This window comes from Acanthopagrus latus, chromosome 20 (assembly GCF_904848185.1).
Source record: "Acanthopagrus latus isolate v.2019 chromosome 20, fAcaLat1.1, whole genome shotgun sequence".
Taxonomy (NCBI): Eukaryota; Metazoa; Chordata; class Actinopteri; order Spariformes; family Sparidae; genus Acanthopagrus; species Acanthopagrus latus.
Genome location: NC_051058.1, coordinates 6,344,766 through 6,364,858, shown reverse-complemented (window position 1 = coordinate 6,364,858; position 20,093 = coordinate 6,344,766).

Genomic DNA, 20,093 nt, shown 5'->3' with positions numbered 1-20,093 from the left:
TGTGAAAAAAGCTATGGTAAGGGTTTGGCTGGATTTAGAGAAATAACTTGGTTAAGTTTGGGGAAACATCATTCTTAATGCGTCCTTAATGGTTACAGTAGTAAACACGTGGGAACAATGGTGGTCACAGTTCAAAAAAAGTGTTGACTGTCAGGAGCAGGAATCATCTCCATGTGAATTCTGTTTTTTTTTAAAAATTTTCTTAAAAGGACAGTTTCACTTATTTTTATGTCCTACGAGCTGACTGATAAGAAGTTCGGAGTACATTTTTAGCTGTAAGCGAGGATGTCACAATTAAAATAAATAAATTAAAAAAATCAGCACTGACAGCTGGACAGTGTGAAATGTAGTATAAAGAGTGAGGGTTAGGGTTAAGCAAATTCGTAATATTTGTAACCCTAACCCTAACATGTAATATTCCTAAATAAATAAAGATTTAAGAGTTCAAAAGTTTGGTTGCTCAAATATGTCCCAAGTAGAAGGAACAGCCTGACAGTTCCATGTCCAGATAAAAACATGACGGGTGGATAAAAGTTCCTGGTTCAAGGTAAATTGAGATTATTTGCTGAAACTGTTTCCATGGTCAAACCTAAAATGTAACCATGGACTCTGGTCTTCTCATAAAAAATGTCACTTCCACTTCAAAACATCACCTAACAATCCAGTCTGAAGGCAAAGACAAAGGCCAGGACCTCTGCCCTAAAAACTTCCTGTCATTAGCCGACCAGATGATAACATCCTGATGACATCACCGCTCATCCATCATATGACTTGGCTGGGGTGCCGCTGCAGTGATTGCCATGGCCATCGACAGTGATTCCTGATTGTGGCGGGATGCTGATTATGGTACGCGCTCCGGCAGTCGAGAGCCGATTGTGAGTGCGTGTGCTGGTAAATGATGCTTCAGTCAGTCAGCTGCAGAGACGTGTTCACATTAAAACCTGATTACCGACCCAAACCATGAACCCTGACAGCTTCCTGTTTCTCCCTTTATCATCTCATCACTCTCAGCCTTTCCTTTCCCCCCCGTTCTTCTTAGAGCTTCAGTTACAGATGTTTTGTAAGATAAACCACAGTTATCCATATCTTATGACCCACGCGGAACATCTTTTACGGTCGGTGATGTCCAGTACGAGAGCAGCTCCTCGAGATCACGGCACCTAAATGTTGCGGTCCGCCCTCGGGTAATAATATCTGACCGTGCAGACACACGCCACTGACCACAGTTGGACTTAATTATGGTGTTTGTTGTGCTGGGAGGCTTAATATGACCCCCTGTGGTCTCGGTTTCAAGGAAATATTAGTTTGGCCATCACTTCGTTTCCATTTATCACAGTGGAACAAACATGATTTTCAAACCACCGTCACTGGTTGCACCATCATGGAACTGTGCTAACCACAACATCCAAAAAAGATACTTAAACTGACCCTGCGTCCCGCAAAACTCTCTCAACCTTTCCCCTAAATCCTCTCTCAAGTGAAAAATTAGTGGAAATGAATACAAATCTCCCCACAATCCTCCTTGGCTCTATTCCTCACTGCTTTTTTGCAATCGCAGCGCGCGTTCACACACATACTTCGTGGCTACACAACTGTATTTAACACCTCGGGCCCCCCTCCCTGTGTGTCCACCCCACCCTGGCTCTCCTGAGCGTCTTTTCACCCAGTGTGCCGTGAGCCAAACTGCTGTAGGCCAGAAACACCCTGTTAGCAGAGAGAACGACACAGACGGGAAGCTAATTTCCCTCTGTGAATAACTGCCTGGTGATACTCAACATTGAGTTTTAAAGCCTACAATGACTTTTTTCCAACCCCGGCTTACCTTTTGTTGATAACCTCTGGTTGGTGCAGAGGGCTGTTACTGGGTTATCAGCTGTGTTTGTGGGCTATTTAGGTTTTAGCTCAAATAATACTCAGGGGTTAGGGTTGGTGAAGAACTGAAGAACTGTAGAAGCACAGTACAGCCATCTCTCATTTGGCAGCCCTTTCACCTGGCTTGTACACCACCATCCCATCCATCTCCTGACTCAGATTCATTTGATGTGACAGTGATATATATTGTAGAAACGGTGAAATCATACATATGACACACACACATTTTAAGGTATCCATGATTTTGAATAGGAAAAAGAAAAAAATGGCAACATTTTACTTTGGTGACTGGGCTGCTTTTGGCTTACTGCTAACTGTTAAGATCTGTAACACAGCTACATTGCTATGAATATATACATCGGATCAAGAAACAAGAAGTTATATGATCAGTCAAGACGTAAACAAGGTAGCCGTTTGGCCGGATAGTCTGAATGAGTGTAATTGGTGGTAAAAGTGCATATAACTACAATAAATATATAATTCAAAGTTGAATCAAGATCTTGGTCTTCCCCTAGAATACTTTACTATGCACAATCACTGTAACAGAGAAATTGGACCTTACAGTTGCCTTTATTTTTCCTTCATGTTTAAGTTTAGCATGTTGCATTGTTACCTCCTTGCGTATTATTATCTACAGGATTATACAGGAATTAGAACAACCCCATCAAAAGATTGATCCGTGGTTAATTGGCTGAGAGGCTATTTTAAAGACCCCTTAAACTTACAGTTAGAAATGTTGACTGTCATGGCATGACTGAAACAACTCCAGTTTTCTGCATCACTCAAGCAGCTGCTTTTGGCTTTCGGCTTTTGGCGTGCACTGTTTCCTGTCAATCACTTGTGAGTTGGCTCACTTGACAGCCTGCATTATCTGATTTCCATTGGCCAAAGCTGTAAACAAAACATATCAGCTATATAACATTGATATAGCAAACAGGTTAGCCACATATGTTTGGCCATCCAGTGTAAATCAAATATTCAATGCCTTTAAGCTGTTTTGGCCTCCACCAACTCCTGAATGATATGTCTGGCACTTTTGCTGCTAAATGGTCCACTGCTAAGCGCTGCTGTGCCATACACACTGGATTTATCTGAACTTTTTCTGCCAAAACAAAAACAAAAAACAGCTGCTGGCTGCTTCTGCAAATAAGGTTAATGAGAGCGGTGATATGGAACCAAAACAATTAGCTAAAAGCTGATAAAATGCTTTTGGGAACTGCTCAGTCGGGTGCTAATTTTCCATGGCTTTATCAGGACCAACTCCTTTTGCATCGAATCCAGTCAATTGTTGAGCCAATAATGTGGAAATACTGATAAGTGCAGCTTCGAGTCTAACAATTTAAACCAAACTCGCGCATGAGTCAGCAGCTGATTCCGGTAACTTGTCTCCCTTTCCTATAAAAATGTGTACTAATCTAAATAGTCAGCCGCCTGGTTGGAATAAAAAACTACTTACTCTCGGAGCATTTGGCATGAGCTTGATAGTCACCGCCACGCGTAATCAATCCCCTCATACCTTTTATGATCCCCAAATGAACCGTTAGCTTTTTGAGCCCTGCGCAAGGCACTGGCAGAGAGTCGAGGGGTCAAACTGAGAAGGAAAACAAGACTCTGTGGTTCTCCCCTCAGGCACACGCGAGCCGAGCTGGAGATGTCAATGTAACCTCAGACAATTTAGATTGTCTTCCTGATAAAAAAAGAAGACGGAAATTGAGTGGACATCACCTTAATAGTCGAATGGGGTCGAGTAGAAAAAGAGAGCCATACAACATGCGATCACGTCCACCAGAGACCCGGTGTGTGTGTCCAAGAGATGGATATTATGCGCTTCACTGAGTACCTCTCTCTCTCTGCTAAAATGTTGTTTCACAGTCCAACGGGCGATCGGGTTTCCGAGCTGCAATCTGTGGTGAGCGATGTGTTGCCAATAACAGCGTTCACATGAGTCTCGATACTTGCCCCGGTGAGTGCCAATGCCTAATTTTAATTACGGGAAACCTCGTGGTTCGCCAACAGCTTTATCACTTCTAATTGCCCCTGTTTCGAAACTATGTCGTCTCTATGTTGAGCAATGCCGACCCATCTTTATGGTGAACGTCTGACAATGGGTGTTTGGGAGTTTACCTTTCGTGTGTTTCGTGCCCCTTCCAATGATAACTGAGAGAGGAGATTTTTTTTTTGCCAGGCATTCTCCGGAGGATGAAGAAGCACTGCTGCAAGGATGGCGATAAAAGAGAAGAAATGAAAAAAAAAAAAAAAAAGAGAGAGCCCTAAGAGCATGGCTACATCTGAGATGCCGAACACAGAGATGCATCTTGTGATCATTAAGCAGGCACAGTGAAGGCAGTTTTATCTGAGGAGCATGGATTACAATGAATGGCTGATACAGTAGAGAAGATGAGACCCCATGGGAGGGGAGGGGGAAAGTCGAGCCTGGGGATGAGAAGACAGGAAAATAGATTACGGAGAGGGAGTCTGACGGAGGAAATATAGGAAAATACCAGAGGGTGAAAGGTGGAAAAACAGCAGTGAAAAACAGCAGAGGATACCGTGTCCTCTGGAAGGTCAAGAAAAGAAATGTTGATACGCTTTGCAGAGAGCGCTCCCTGAAATATCATCTTCTCCCGAATCACTCGGGATGAGGAGTCAGGAGAGTAAAGCGTGCCTTCCCGGCCGACCCGCAGCTGCAGCGTCTTACACATGTCCGGCAAACCAAAAAAAGCCTACCGAAGCCTCGCTATAACAAGCGGCAAGATGATGAGGTGGCTATGAGGTAACAGCGGGGAAGGGAAAGAGGGAGAGGAAGGCTTGGGTAAGACGACGGGATCAAAGTCGGAGTCAAACCGGATAGCCCTCCCGTCACTTTAGGTCACCCCGCGAGCTTCGTCGCCTTGTGAATTCCTGTGGAGAGTTTTAATGATTTCCAACCTCTGCCATGGCCACACCCTGACGCAAATGTGCCGCAGTTTCAGACGAAAGACTTCTAAATTGAAAGTTTTCTTCTTCGTGTACGTGTTTAACACCCATATAACTCCCTCTCTCTGTCTGGGCTCCTCAGAGTTACCTTGAAATGAAAAGCCCTCATATTTCCCCGAGGTGTCCAATGCCATGTGCTCTCAAAGCCAGCTCGCGTGATTGAGGTATGATCCCTCTGTTCGCTTGCGGCCCCTGACCTGCAAACACACACACACACACATGTAATAAGACACACAAACACTCTCACTTACACTCTGGTCCAACCGGGATCAGGTCTGACCACCGTGTCTGTGATGGGGTGCTAAGCCTGCTTACCATGGAACTGGGCGAGTCCCTTTATTGATGTACACCTAAGCCTTATAACTTAATAGTATAGGCTTCTTCGGTTAGTCACACACATGCTGCCTGCACTGAGTTAACACTGTCTCTACTGATATGAACTCAAGTGAGTCGGGATGTTTTTGGGTCTAAATGTAGAGTTTATTTTTAGCAATGATGTCGTTTCTGGCTGGACAACAACAGCAGGGCCAGCACTTTTTGTCCATGACTGAAGGACTGACTCAGTGAGTGATGAAGCTACAGCACTGGTCCAGGCAGTCGAGTCGAATCTGTTACTTCAGAGCACGTTAACAACAAATATCACTGGGACCAAAGCAGAAATTGCACAAGAGCACTTAATATCCAGAAACTGAAATTGTAATCTGTACTACTGACTAACACAGTGATGAATCAACCACATTTTTGCACCTTAACCAGATGCAGTCTAGCCATATTGTAGGTTTTGACGAGCTTGATAGCCATAGCTCTAGGTTTGGTAATGTTTGTCAAACTGAGGTACCTCCCATGACTTTTAAAACATTTTTTTTTTTTTTCAAATATTCATGGTCCCCCAAAGATGAGCCCTAATGACTTTATTGGTCCCTTGAATTTTTGTCTACTGCCACCATGAAGTTGACCTTTGTGGTGTGCTGTGGACATTTCCCCATTCAAACACTTATATTCCCCTTTAGCCTGGAGCACACTTTGTCCATGACTTACATTTTGTCATCACAGGGTGCATGCATCCATGTACCTCTGATTTCTTTAGACCATGCAGCTTTCTCTGCGTGGCAAGTATGCTCAAATACGGCTATATCTGCCCACTGTAAATGTGTCCTCTCATGGCAGTAAGACTCTATAATCAATTATCTTACAAACTGGACCTTTAAAACAAGTAGTATAAGCTACTATCTGTGTCTGAAGCTGTCCACGTATGCGTCCATTCACTGGCCTCAAAATGTCAGTGATTTACAAAGTGACAACAAATTGATTTTACTTTAGATTTTAATTATTCTGGCTTAAATGTTATGTATATACAGGAAAGTTCTTTTAATGTGAGCATCGGAGTAATAGAAAATAGGGTGAGATTTCGTACAATTTGTATTTGTATTTGTTTTATGGCATAACGGTAATGGCGATGAACACTGATTGGAGGGGCCCCCCAGGAATTTTTGACCTGGGCCCCAAAAGAACCTAGAGTTACCAAATGTTAGCAATAGCATTGTTAGCATTAGCTATTAGTAAAATACTAAACTAATATGGCAATCAAGGTAAACAGCACACCAGCTGAACATCTGCAAATGCCATGTGAAAGCAATAGCAGTTAGCTCACTGCACTGATATGCTAATAGCAGTGGCACAGAGGATGCACTGCTGTACCTCAGGCACTTTAAATGATTGGTTTTCTTTAGGTTAACACTGGCTTAAGGATATAATATCAAACATTTCGACATTAAAATGTCTCAAATGACTAGACCTTCCCTGTATAGTTTATTGCGATATCCTTAAAAACAGGGCTCTGTCATTTGGTCATCAGTTGCTTCTATTACCAGGAGAGAGTGAGGATGGAAGTCGACTTCTAAACATTATCTCAAAGAAAAACATTTCTGCAGTCTCATACACAGAGTTTTATCAGTAATGGTTAACAATAAAGACAACTCCCATGATGTTTTCTTTTGATTGAGAGGCCCCTCGCAGGACACATTACATACTGTACATTTAACACACAAACCAGGACCTGTCCCTCTTATGGACTCGCAAGGATCGTTATTTATTAGACAGAGTTTTGTCATCTGTCATCGCGCCAGATTAGACATTTTGGCAACAAGGGAAATCAAAATAAACTTCTCCAATTCCTACAAGTTTATTTGAATATAATGAGCATTTCTGCAGTGTTTATCATTGTTTACCTCATGTCCTGGAATCACCTGCCCAAACAAGTCAAACAAATTAGGACTGAGCACAGTGTGAAAGCGCCGTTAACCTTTTCCCCCCATTGGAAGTGTGCTAACACATGGAGCCATCAGACGTGGAGCTGGAAGAAGACCCACAACATCTGGTGGACATTTTGTCAAGAGTCACGGCCCTTCTCCCTCTCCTGCTATTTGTTTGTTTTTTCCTCCTCCTCCTCCTCCTCCTCTGCAACCACTCTACCAGCTCCTGTCATGCTGGTTTTTCATTGGTCCATGCCTCGCTGTTTACGCAAGGGAACCGAAGGAGAGGAACTGAAGTGCAAACTCAATTGTTGACAAGTGTATGCTGAGGTCAGATAAATTGTGTGAAAGAGTGTGTAGCCAAGTGTGTGTCCACATTGTCCTGTTTTTTTTTTTTGTTTTTTTTTCTCTGTGCAGTGCTTGTCATAGAGGGCTGGTTTCATGCGCCACTCGTTCATTGCTATCCTTTTGCCCCCTGACAGGGGAGCAGAATTATGTCTGACAAACAATACTCCTGAGGTGGAGCAAAAGTGCAGCAGGCTCAGCTAGCATGTAGTAAAACGGAGTGTACTTAAGCGGCCACATATGTTCGTACGTCACATCTGCACATTAATAGGCACGAGCTTGATACCACTTAGAGCAGGAACAGCATGCTAACTGAGTCCCTAGTCTTACAAGTTGATCTCATTTTACCTCCATGACCCCCGTGGTTTTGGATCCGGCTTCAGACTCGGCCCAGTTTTAGCCTGGATTAACTTGAGAGGAACTGGTCTCTTTAGTCAGGTCTGATCCAGAGCTGAGAGCCATCGCCACGGAGAGTAATTAGGATGAAATATAAGCGTGTGAATGTACGACCACGTGTGCAGGCCTTTCCATGCTTCATCCCATAAAGTGGCATGTTATCGCACAATTTCTGAACATACTTAGCATACGTGCAAGTATGTGAAAACCAGCAGAGAAAGTTTTAGTAAGAAAGAAAGAGAAAGAAAAAAATAACGATTTATGATAGTTTGATGTAGGGAGCTCCACAGGATGCTAACACTAACTTCTTTATCTTCTTCCTTTCACTCCCCTCTCAAGCCCTACCGTGCACGTATCCTTCTAAGCTCCCTGGTAATCCACCCTTCCCTCAGCCTCCTGCAATAACGATTGTGCATTCCCATTCTGTACTCTATCTCTGTCAGACATTGCTTGTTTCAATGTGATAAATGTCACCTGCATATGAGTAGGTTTGATCATTAGCATAACAAGCGCAGCCAATATGCTCTATGAGATGTGTTTCTGCTACACTGCAGGCAGGTTTCATCCACTAAAATGTCACTAAAAATAAAAAAAATGGAGAAGCCTTAAGGTCTGCTCTCACAAACCAGACATAAATAAAACACATCTAGCGGCATCAGTAGCTATTGGTTACAGGGGGAAAAGGACTTGATGTTGCTACAGCTGTCGATACTGCATCATTAGAGTCCCACTGAGATTAGGAATGTCTTTTTGTTGTTTTGCGTCTCCTCATACTCATTTTTTGAGCATTGTCGCCTTTGCTATTCTGGAGCAGTTAGGTGTCCCCTTTCGGTCATACTGCATCTTTTTGTGGTCAACATTTCGATCACACAGGCAAAGACACCTCTAGCACACGCTCTGACCCAACGGCCCCCCTGATGCCCGGGGCCCCTAGGCCTGTGCCCAGAAAGCCCATTCAGTTATCCATCCACGATGGTTACAGACAGAAAAAGTAGATAAAATGCAATAAAAGGAAGCCTAGGGAACTCACAATAAAACAAAGAAGTTGGTTGCATAACCAGATGAATTATAGGATAAGTTCACCCAAAAAATGGTAATTTTGTCATTATCTATCCAACCCCATGTGAATGGTAAATTGAGGTTTTATATATATATATATATATATATATATATATATATATATATATATATATATATATATATATATATATACTGTATGTGTGTGTGTGTGTGTGTGTGCTAAACAGCTAAAACAAAACAGAAAATGGCTCCACACAGCTCATCTGGTGTAATCCTGAAGCCTCTGGAAACCCTGAGATCCCAAACTGATTTATAACCTTGACATGTTAACGTTCTCACTGCAGATGTTGAGTATGCTAATGCTTAACTTAGCAGTTGTATAAGATAAAGGTCTCAGAGGGTATCAGGGCTTACAGAGAAAAGAATTACAGCAGACAAGTGGTATTAAGCCATTTTATGTTGTTGATGTGAAGTTAACATAGTCTTGTTCTGGAGAATGCTGCAATGCTTTTGTTGTGAAGCTCCAGAAATGTTTTGTGGACTTCCCGTTTACATGAGGGTGAGTAGATGATGACAAAACATTTTCATGCCATATTCCAAGGCTTCAGAATACACAACTGCCCCTTTCTTCAATTGCTGTCCAAACAGGTGATGATACAATGCTGGGTGTTGTAACAGAGGACGTTCACCTGGACAATGGCTCAGATGGCACAAAGATCCAAAGGCATTGTTCTCCAGCAACTGCTGAATTGCAGGAGTTGTGCCAAAATAACCATACCAACAATTACGAGAAAAAAGAAAAAGAAAAGAATAGCATGAAATTCGTAACATCTGTACATGACTCATTTGTTCGGTCTGGACCACTTCAGAACTTTGTTCGTGCGTAAATGATTGGCGAACGTAACAAGTTCTTCGAAATTAATATATTGCTTAACAGAAGGGTACATCTGTTCATGCGGCTACATCGCATGAGGCCCATTGTCTGGCTGCTCTTTGTTTTCACTGATAAAACACAACACACACAACCAGTGTAACCTATATCCCCTTCATTAAAGCAGCTACAATTTATGCTGCAAATTTGAATTTCATCGACTTGAGTACGCAGCACAAAAACCCCAACTAAATGAGGTGATGCAAAAAAAAACAAAAAAACAATCATTAGCAGCTAACCACTTTCAAAACATGATCCTAGGAGAGCTTTCTTTCTTGTAGGATGCTTTCGTTAGCTACGGTAGCCATGAACACACACATTAACACACACTAATCAGGCTTTCCAATGCCTCACTGCAGCACCCAGTACCCCTGCAAAAACAGCGATGACCAATCCACAGCGAGTGGCCTCATAAAAAGCATCTTGACGTGTCGCCACTGATGGAAAACTCTCTGTTCTCCTAACAGTCTTGGAACAGAACGCCGTGTCCTGTCCACTGTGAGAAGAGAAAGGGCTTGCGACAACCTTTTAAAGGTGCCTCACAAAGTGGTGCCCGGAAGGCTCGAATTTACAAATGGTCGAGAGTAATCACAGGATGCTTTAGAACATGTGGCGTTTGCTGAATCCTCGCTGTGGTGACGGACTGTAAGGTGTTTACTGGCTGCCTCTCTAAACACCCCCCCCCCAAAAACAAATCCTGCTTTAAAGAGTGTACGCCTCAGCCCCGCCCCTGCTGAGCTGCCTCTATCGTCCCGCCACAAACATCTCATTACAAGTGTGGATGGGTGGGTAGGTGGGTGTGGTTGAAAGGGACCGAGGGGTGGTGAGTGTTGCTTGGCTCCATGTCATGTTTTCCAGCGTGAAGGAAACAAGTCTATTTGTGAAGTCGCCACAGGAGCAGAATGTACCTTTGCTGCAGGAGTGTGTTACGTGTGCTCGGTCCCCACGTGCTACTGTGGGTAAGCGTGCGTGTGTGTGTGTGTGTGTGTGTGTGTGTGTGTGTGTGTGTGTGTCAGCCGGAGCCGGTTTGGTGGCTGGCTGGCTGGTCTCAGCGGCATTTGGGCTGTCACTGGGCAGCTTGGCTGGCGAGCTGTGTTATTACCGAAGCTCGGTTACACACAGACATGACCAAAAAACGTATTAGAATACACAGCAGCCTTCAAACATCCCCACTGATTTAGTTGTTTCATCAGATATTTAAAGAAATTAAACAAGATGTTATAAAAGATGTTGTCTTTAGGTGCTGAAAAGAAGACAATCATCATAGATTTTCCCCGGTTCCTTTTCTTCCTCCTCTTACATCACTCATCTGTGTGAGAATGAAAAATGAAGTGCGTGTGTGTGTTTCTGGGGCCAGGATAATGAAGCAGAGCAGGAGCACAAGGCTGTAATTTAGTAAACCATGAGATTGTGGGGGTATCAGCATGGCAGAACAAATCAAATGTCACAGTCACCCCGTCTCCCTCGCTCCCTGCCACTTTTCCATCAGGGGTATAGTTAGCATAGTGGGTATTAGCCCGCACCCACATCCCATAGCCGTAACTTTGAGGTCGGTGCTGCTGTTTCAAATGAGCTCTCTAGAGGCTGTCAGCGTGTGAGCTCCCGCATCGGACCGTCAAACAAAACCTATCGAGCTTTTTCCACTGTAGCCCTTGGGTCAATGAGGTCAAGTAGCAAATAAATGTGCACAGTTGGCTAAGCAAACTATAATGACATGCTGAGAAACCTCATCAGGACACTTAAGCTGTTGCTTTTATATATTAGTTATTTAGAGTTGATTTAAGAGGGATCAAGTATGTCATTTGTGGTTCCATCCACAGCTCCTCCGGTCCACAAGCCAAAGTGTCCTTGGGTAAGACCAAGAACCCCGGCTTGCTCCAATGGTCAGGCCAGCGCTTTGCAAAGCAGCTCAGTGTCTTCTGTGTGTAATTGTGTGTGAATTGATGAAAGTGGGTAAAAGAACAATATACAGACGTCACTGCAACTCGGTCATCTTTCATCTATGATGCAAGCCATAGTGCCTGTGGAGCAACAGATGTTGCCTTGTCTAAATACATCTTAGTTAATTTGGACTAGTTTCCCAGAAGCCCAGTGTTCCTTGGAATTATGTCAACAGTGGATGACACTGCACCTCAAAATTTGCATCCAGCCCCAAAACGAGAACTTAACTAGGGTTGCGTCCACTGGTATTGCTGCAAAAGCTGACCTTCTTTTAAACACAATCCCAGATGTGACTGATACCGAAGTCTGACCACGTCTCAGCCATGTCTGCATCGCCCCCAGGCAGTTATTTCAGGTTAATAAGAACAGGCCCCATCTAAATAAATGCGGAAAGATTCATAAATTCACTTTCAATGGTCAATGAGACATAGAGACAGCAAGTATAGTATCACCAATGCAATCTGATGCAAAATGCTTCCAAGTTTGGTGACTTTACCCCCAAGAAAGGATAAAAACATTCTTTTTTTTTTTTTTTTCCTGTGGGTTATATTTCTACTACATATATACAAGGTTTAATGAAAACTTCGACAGTTCAATCCAGAGATTGAAAGGTATCCTGTTGTATCATCCCTTTGTTGCTTTTATAAAGTCTGTCTTTATCCGCTACTGCCAACATATGGGTTGAAAATGTCATGAATCTCCACTGTGCATGTGGGTGCAACAACACAGTAGGCAAGATGCTGAACAGTTTGCCTGTTAGTAGGCTATTGACATTTGGGGGGATGATGCAGGATGTTTCATACAACTGCCATCTGTTGTATTATAGACTTTTATATCAGTGGTTTGTGTCCTCTCTTACATAATGAGTGCCAAAACACATTAAATAGAGTTTTTTTTAAGTAATTAAACAATTCAGTGTTGAAAAATCTGCACCTATAATGTTAAAGAATAAATATAGTATCAGCCCTCTTTGTTGTTGTAATAATAAGCCAGTTTCCCTGTGTTACAGTAACCCCACTTGGAAGCACTTGAAAGCTTGCTGGGATACTTAAGATATAACTTATGATATAAGCCTTTAAAAGGCCCCAACGCTTTAGCATACTTTGAAGGTTCTGAAGTTTCAACTGGAGTTGACTGTACTTTGTGAAACCAGAAAGGTGAAGAAAAAATTTGCCTTCATCCATGATTTGACTGAAATTGAGGTATATTTGCTGTAGCAGCCTGCTCTATCAGGTTGCTGAGCTCAGGGACTTTAACACTGGGATCAGTGGAGACGACGTGACAGGCGAGAGTGACTCAGGAACACTGTTTGTGTGTTGTGACGTGATAAATCTGTGGAACAATTGTGCTTAAATGAGGTCAGTCATACGCTCCTACATTGTTTCCAGTGTGATTGGCTATGACCAGCGTGGGAGGAAACAAATTGCAGACATTACAGTACATTACATAGCAAATTTATTGGTTAACATCACAATGGCAATTGCTGTACAGTGGAGGTCATGATTATGTTTATATGTAAGTATACTAAATGCCTGGCTCTTCTCTATTCCTTCAGTAAGCAGAATAGTTGTTGTGAACTTGTCTACTAAATCTTACATTAACTATATATATACACACACTAAAATAACACAGTCCTGCTCCCGATTAGCCTCAAATACCTCGACAGTTTACTGAATATTACCCCGATATCATTTTAAAAGTTTCCTGGAAATCTGTTAAATAAATTATCAGATATTTATTAACTGTTAATTGGAAAATAGCAGGATGTTATTATTAAATAATGTTTGGGTAATTTTCAATACATTTTGAGGTAACTATTCTGGTATTTGGGGGTAATTTCAAATATCTTACTTGGTAATTACCACCTACTTAGTAATACATTTGCAGACCCGTAAAATGTCTTACCAAGGTTTGTAGCTCTAATTTGTGGGGCAAGCCTTCTTAACACAGGCACTGAGCTACAAATGTGCATCTGCTGCTTGTTGGATGGTAAAAAAAAAAAAAGCTTCAGAAAACTGTTCCTCCATTCAGTGATGGACAAACTAGCTTTAGCTCACTTTTTAATGCTTGTTTTGGAGAGGACCTTTATTATGAGATGGGAAAGCTGGAGATTTGAGAGGAAAAGGGCAAGAGACATGGGGGACGACATCCAGCAAAAGGCTGCAGGTTGGACTCGAAACCTTGGCTGAGGCTAAGGACGCAGCTTCTGACCATTGGGGCGCACGCTCTACTTGGTGAGGTATCAGGGCGCCCCATTTCTGTCATTCTCAATCTGAACAAGCTAATGCAACTCTGTGAGTACACTCCAGGAGAGACTCTCCCCTCTCAGTGATGGCTGGCCTCTCACTCCGCCTTCCAGCACAACAGTTCGTAACAGGTAAAAAATGCCCCTTTCCTTCGTGATCAGACAACACGTAATATGAAGTAGTTGTGTTCAAGCATGACCCGACGCTCTGTTCTGAATTCAGGACTCATATTCTGGTAACTCTGTTCAGTTCAGTGTCCTTTCCAAGATGTCTGGACAGTGTTGTCCACTTCGGTGTGGGCGATAATGTGGAAGAGGTGACCTTTTATAGTTTTAACTGTGCCGCTGCCTGGCAGCACTGGGGCCGTATTGAACTCCACATGCATACAAACTGGATATCAATCATTTTGGGTAATGGCACAACATCTGCCAACTTTTGATGTGGTAATTTGGAGAAATCCTCACATATTAGCAATTTCTTCATTGCCACTGTGGCCTTTGCGGTAGCGTTTCTGCTTGGCACCTCTCAGAGAAACAGATCCAAACCAGCTACTTTAACATGAAAATGACTTTAAACCTGTCAGGAAAAAAGGTGGGTAATAGAAGGAAAATTCTGTGATCTGTGATTTGCCTGAAACAGGAAATCATCCCAGCAGGCATTTTTCCTGCACCTTATTGATCCCATGGACCTTAAACACTTGGACTGGCAGAGATGGGTCATGGCTGGCAGTGACTCAGTGCCATTGTTCATCGGTTGGGAAAGAGGAATAAGTGAGAGATGGAGTGGAAAACAAAACGGAAAGTTTCTTTTTTAGAAACAGAGTCACTCTTAATCCTCATCCTATTTGTCTTCTTCTTTCATACTGCTGTGGAGAGGCATCTCATATATCTCGATGATGAATATGAATCTGTAGTAGAGCTACATGGAGGTTTGAAGCCAAGTGGCGCAGGACTGACAGCAAGACTGACCCAGACGGACAGCTAGACAGATAGTCATCCTGCCCGCCAATCTCACCTTGTCCTCGGAGAGGCTAAGGTTTCTGGGAAAATCCCACTCCGCTTGCTGCCCTGTCAGTTCCTTACTGCTGGCCTGGGCATATGGATGGATGACAGAGTGAGGGAAAATGGGATCCAGTCAGCTGGTAAGACAAAGAGAGTGGGAGGAATGTGGCAGGAGACGTGGATGAGATTTAGTCCTCTCCCACCTCTGGTTCTTTCTCACCTCTTCTAATTTCCCTTCGATGTTTACAGCACACACACAGCAACCCCGTGAAAGCAGCTCAGACACTTCCCTGGCAAGCGACATCACTGAGTGTCACTATGTTTCAGCAACACTTAAATCACCACAAGTCTCAGGGTCCAAGACCCAAAAAAGCTTTAGCATATGACAACAGGATGCGAGCGTGGGCAAACAGGGCTGCTTGAGAAAGTGCTTATTTTTCTGATTTTGCTCTGCGCTGATTTCTCTCGACTTCCGTACAAATTAGGTGCCATTATTGGGCCGACGGGCCTACTCCAGCGGGGAGGGCTGAACTTGGATGGGCTGTCTAAACAAACGCAACAATGGTTTTTATTGTCGTGCTGGCTCGAACTCCCCCACACGCCCCTGGCAGGGAGCAGAGCTTTGAGTGGAACAGCCCGTCAGTGAGCATAAAGTTGATTTGGCTGATTATAAACTTGCTCTTACGGAGACATGGCCTCTCTCTCTCTCTCTCTCTCTCTCGCTCTCTCTCTCTCTCGCTCTCTCTAGTTCTGCCACTCCAGTGTGTTCCCAGCTTTGTTGGATGGAGCGATAAAGGGAAAGGAGGCTGACAGCGAGGAGGTGGAAAAAGAGAGTGTTTCTTGCTTGTCCTTGGGTGTTTTCCAACCATGTTTTCTTTAATACCGCTCCATAATAGCTTTTCTTGGAGTTGTCCACTCCCTTTTGCCATTCATACGTGTGAACAATGAATACTGGTGACTGCACAGCTAGCGCGGCCCTCCCGGCTGGCACCAGACGTCCATCACTGTGCTGGCGAAGTGGCTGTTTAAAGCGCAGCATGGTCGGCACTGGAAAGCCTCTGGTTGTTAGTGGTTAACCCAGGGCTCCCCACGGGGCTCCCTGCTCACTCGTCATCCTGCCAACCTCCCAGTGAATTGCAAGAAGTTTCCGGTGTCAATGACGTACTTCTGATCATTCACAAATATAGAATGGCATATATGTTTAATGGTGAGAAATGACCATATTTCCCATGTTTTGATATAACCAGAAGAAGAAAAGATTTTCCTGTGCAACCAATTTAAGTTAGTGGTTTCAAAACCAATCCTTTAAGATTCATACAACCAAAGAGGGAACTGCTAATGATTTTAAAACCCAGGAGTATCTCTGTGAGGGTGCTTTCTAACCTCTAGCTCAGTTCATTTGCTCACTTACTAGTGTTCAACAGAGGTTTTTTTCACAGCTCTTGACCTATTGACCAAGGAAAATACACAGTTGATATGCTACAAATCAGTTATAGGACTGCTTCCTGAACAGGTTACGACCGGCAGATGGATTAATTTGTAGTTTAGCTCCCAAAACCTCATAAAAAATCCTGTGGTTGGTACTCGTGCTTTCACACAAGGAGCAAACTGCACCAGAACAGGCTTGGAAGCGAATTGGGACTCATCATTTCAAGCGGTATCAGCCCCGTTATTTGTTCTGAACCAAGGTTCGACTGACAGCTTTAACACGAGCCCAGATGGACCACACTAATCAGGAAAATGATCTGTTTTACTGAACAGATTAGATGTGAACGCACCTTTAAGGCCTCTGTAAAACACCCAACATCAAAGAAGCAGCTGCAACAAACGACGAGTGTAATGTCACCTCACGTATTTTTTATCTAGGCCTAAAAGCTGCGCTCGAACAGACCACAAAGACTACAGCTGGTGGCAAACAAGCTTGTATGTCTTGTAACTGTGTGAAAAGAAATACCTCTCAGCTGGTATATAAACTGTTTTTATGATAGAACAGGGGCAGCGCGGCGGCACAGTGGTTAGCGCTGTTGCCCCACAGCAAGAAGGAACTGGGTTTGAGGGCAGGCAGGGCATTTCTGTGCAGAGTTTGTATGTTCGCCCTGTACCTGCGTAGCAAGACAGAGAGACTATAGCCGTGTTCACACCAGAGAGCAAAGTTCATGAATGCCTCCATGAAAGAAAAAGGTGCTAGGAGGTTGTCACAAAGTAGGTTTTCTTGCAGAGAAAGGTCATGAGCTCGTGTTCAAGTTCCCCAAAGTTGAATTTCATGTGAAAGTTTTGTGCGGGTCAGTTTCACCCCAGTGATTTAATCCAGTGACGGCAGCAATACCATTTATGTGAACTGATTTCACTGCCAGTTTTCACCATTTTAAATGCTGATGTGACCTGGCCTCAACACAGAGACATTAAAATAATAAAATAGGGCAATGAAGAAGTGATAGGTAAGGAGGGTTAACTCCTCTCCTGACATAGATAAGATCATGTGTCAGTGTCAAAGAAGCTCCCTCCTCTGGACTCACAGCCCCGAGTGCTTCCTCACCGCCCTCCGTTTTTCTGTCCTTGAATCCATGCGTACCTCCCTCCCTTCCTGCACTTGACATCTTCAGGTTAGCCTCTATCTCATCATTATCTGCTGTTTTCCTCGGGTTATGTTTTCGTCTGCACTTTAATCCTTTGAATCACGTAAAACGATTTACCTTTGGAAGCCTTACAGTGTCAGCTGAGGGAGCAGTCGACACAGTAGACACAACAAGTGAGTGCAACACTTTACATTCACCTGACCCGTGTAACAACAGCCTTGTGATGACAGACACAGAGAGACAAATAAAGAGTGTAGTGCTCACACAGAACCACAGGGCACATGACAAAATACCACAAGTAACCTACGAAGTGACCCAAAATGACGTTACATAATCGTTGTCGTACTTCATTACTTCATGGTGCTTAGCAGAGGTTTATTTCGATCAGCTGGACCGTGCACGAGTGGCAGGAGCAAGTCAGATCCTGTCATGACTTTAAATCCATCACAGCGATGCTAGATTGGCCCTCGCGCTCACAGAATGTGCTCCCTAAATTTGTTTTCAATGCCTCTACCTCAGCCTGACCACAAGTCCCTGGCTGCGACACCCCGCTTCAGTTTTATTACTCCTCTCATCTCCTCCAACTCGCTCTTCTTATTCTCTGATGATGATTTCTCCATGCCGCTCTCCTGCATGTGTCTGGTCTTGGGTATCAAGGCTTTCTGGCAAAGGCGGAGGCGGGAGGCTAAATGTTGCATGATGTTTTGGTTGCTGTGGAGGAGCCTGGTGCCACGCGGTGCCCGAGCAGTTATATTTCAATATGCTCTATGCGCATTCAGGGGATAGAATCATTAGTACGTTACCTAATAAGTGCCAATTTCTGTTTTAAGTATGTGTGATCAATCATTGTGTAAGAGAACAAGTTACTCTTTGCCAATGGGGTGTATCTCATCCTCTCTCTCTCTCTCTCTCTCTCTCTCTCTCTCTCTCTCTCTCTCTCTGCCTCAGATGAGCTGCCATTAAACATCGGAGCAGAGGTAGATTGTCTAAAGGGCACGACTCCCAAAACCACAGCACCACAGATGCAGCTGTTCAGACAGAACAGAGCGAAGGATAAGTTTCTCTCGCTCTCTCTCTCTGTCTCTCATTTCTAAAGACGGGCCTCATTAAATGGAAGTAAGACTGCTCGGGGTCCAAAACCAAAGAGAGTCATGCCCCTCGAGAGCGCTCCGCTGCTAACCATAGCTCTGGCACGGCGCAGTGTGGAAAACAAGTGAATCAAATGCAACCACCGAGCTGCAGCGAGCGCACAGAGACATAATATTACAAGGTATTACGTGGGTTTGGTAACAAGGGATCAGCTGTAGCAACAGCAGCACTGCTTCACAAAACAGTAGTGAAAACCTGCTGTAGGGAGAGAGGAGAACCACCTCCTTAAGGTGCGCTACCGTGGCTCCAAAGACGCCAGTATGGTAAGTTCGCCAACCACTTTGGTCAGAACTGAAATATCTTGCCGGCTGCCATTGCCGACACTGGTGCAGAAATGCATTGTTTCCAGAGGACCAAGCCAACCGACCCTGTCAATCCCCCACGTTTCTTCCCACCGTGAGAATTCCATTTGTGAATTTGAGTGAAATATCTTGACAAGTATTTACCTTGGGGGCAGCTGGATTCGCAAGATCATTTAATCATTTGGTATCGCAAATCCATCTTGCCAGGCTTCAAGCTATGCATTTGTGGCCAAACCATAGTGGTTCAGACCAATCCGCGGAACTGCTGGCAGCTTCGGGCCCGGTTTGGATGTGAGGACCAACAACAGAGGGAACAATGGCAGCTCCTCCATAGGTTGATGTAAGACATCGATTTACGATCAGGCTCAGCTGGTAGTACTCCCATGCTAAATAATTTAGTTTGTTGATCGCATCTGTTGCTGCCATGAGAGACGATGATAGATGATTGGTCAGGTCACCTGCAAAGTATTTTTTGAATGTGCTTGTCCTGTTCCAAACAGTTTCAGAGGAAGACTTTCAAGATAGTTCTGTGTAACAAACCATCTTTTAGATGGATTTTTATGCACATTTAGGCTCCCCACAGGATGAATTGTAATAACTGTGGTGATTCCTTAACTGTCCCTGCAGTGTAATCATTTAGTCTTTATGGACAAAATAGCTTTAATACTGATGACATTCAGCCTCAGCTGTTCTTCGTTGCAATATGCCAACTTGCTACGATGTTGAGCATGGTAAACATAAGTCCCATTAAAAATCAGCATGTTAGCATTGTGAAAATAATGCCATGCATTACAATCTAAACCCCCAGAAAGGGCTGCCAGGATTTTGAGCTAACTTTTGTAGTGGCCAAACTGAGCACTTATGATGTCACGTTGATGCACTGGAGCCCAAAAAGACTGAGCTTACAGCTGAAAGAAATGAAGGATACACTTTTTCGAGCATCACACCCCTTGCAAATGACTTGTTTAACATTTGGTCTCTAAGAGTCTTGAAGAGCCACACTATTAAATCATTTATTACCATTCAAGTCAGCCTGGTGATAAACCAGAGTTTAGCTGGCTAAGTCAGTGAAAGTTTCTAGTGCAC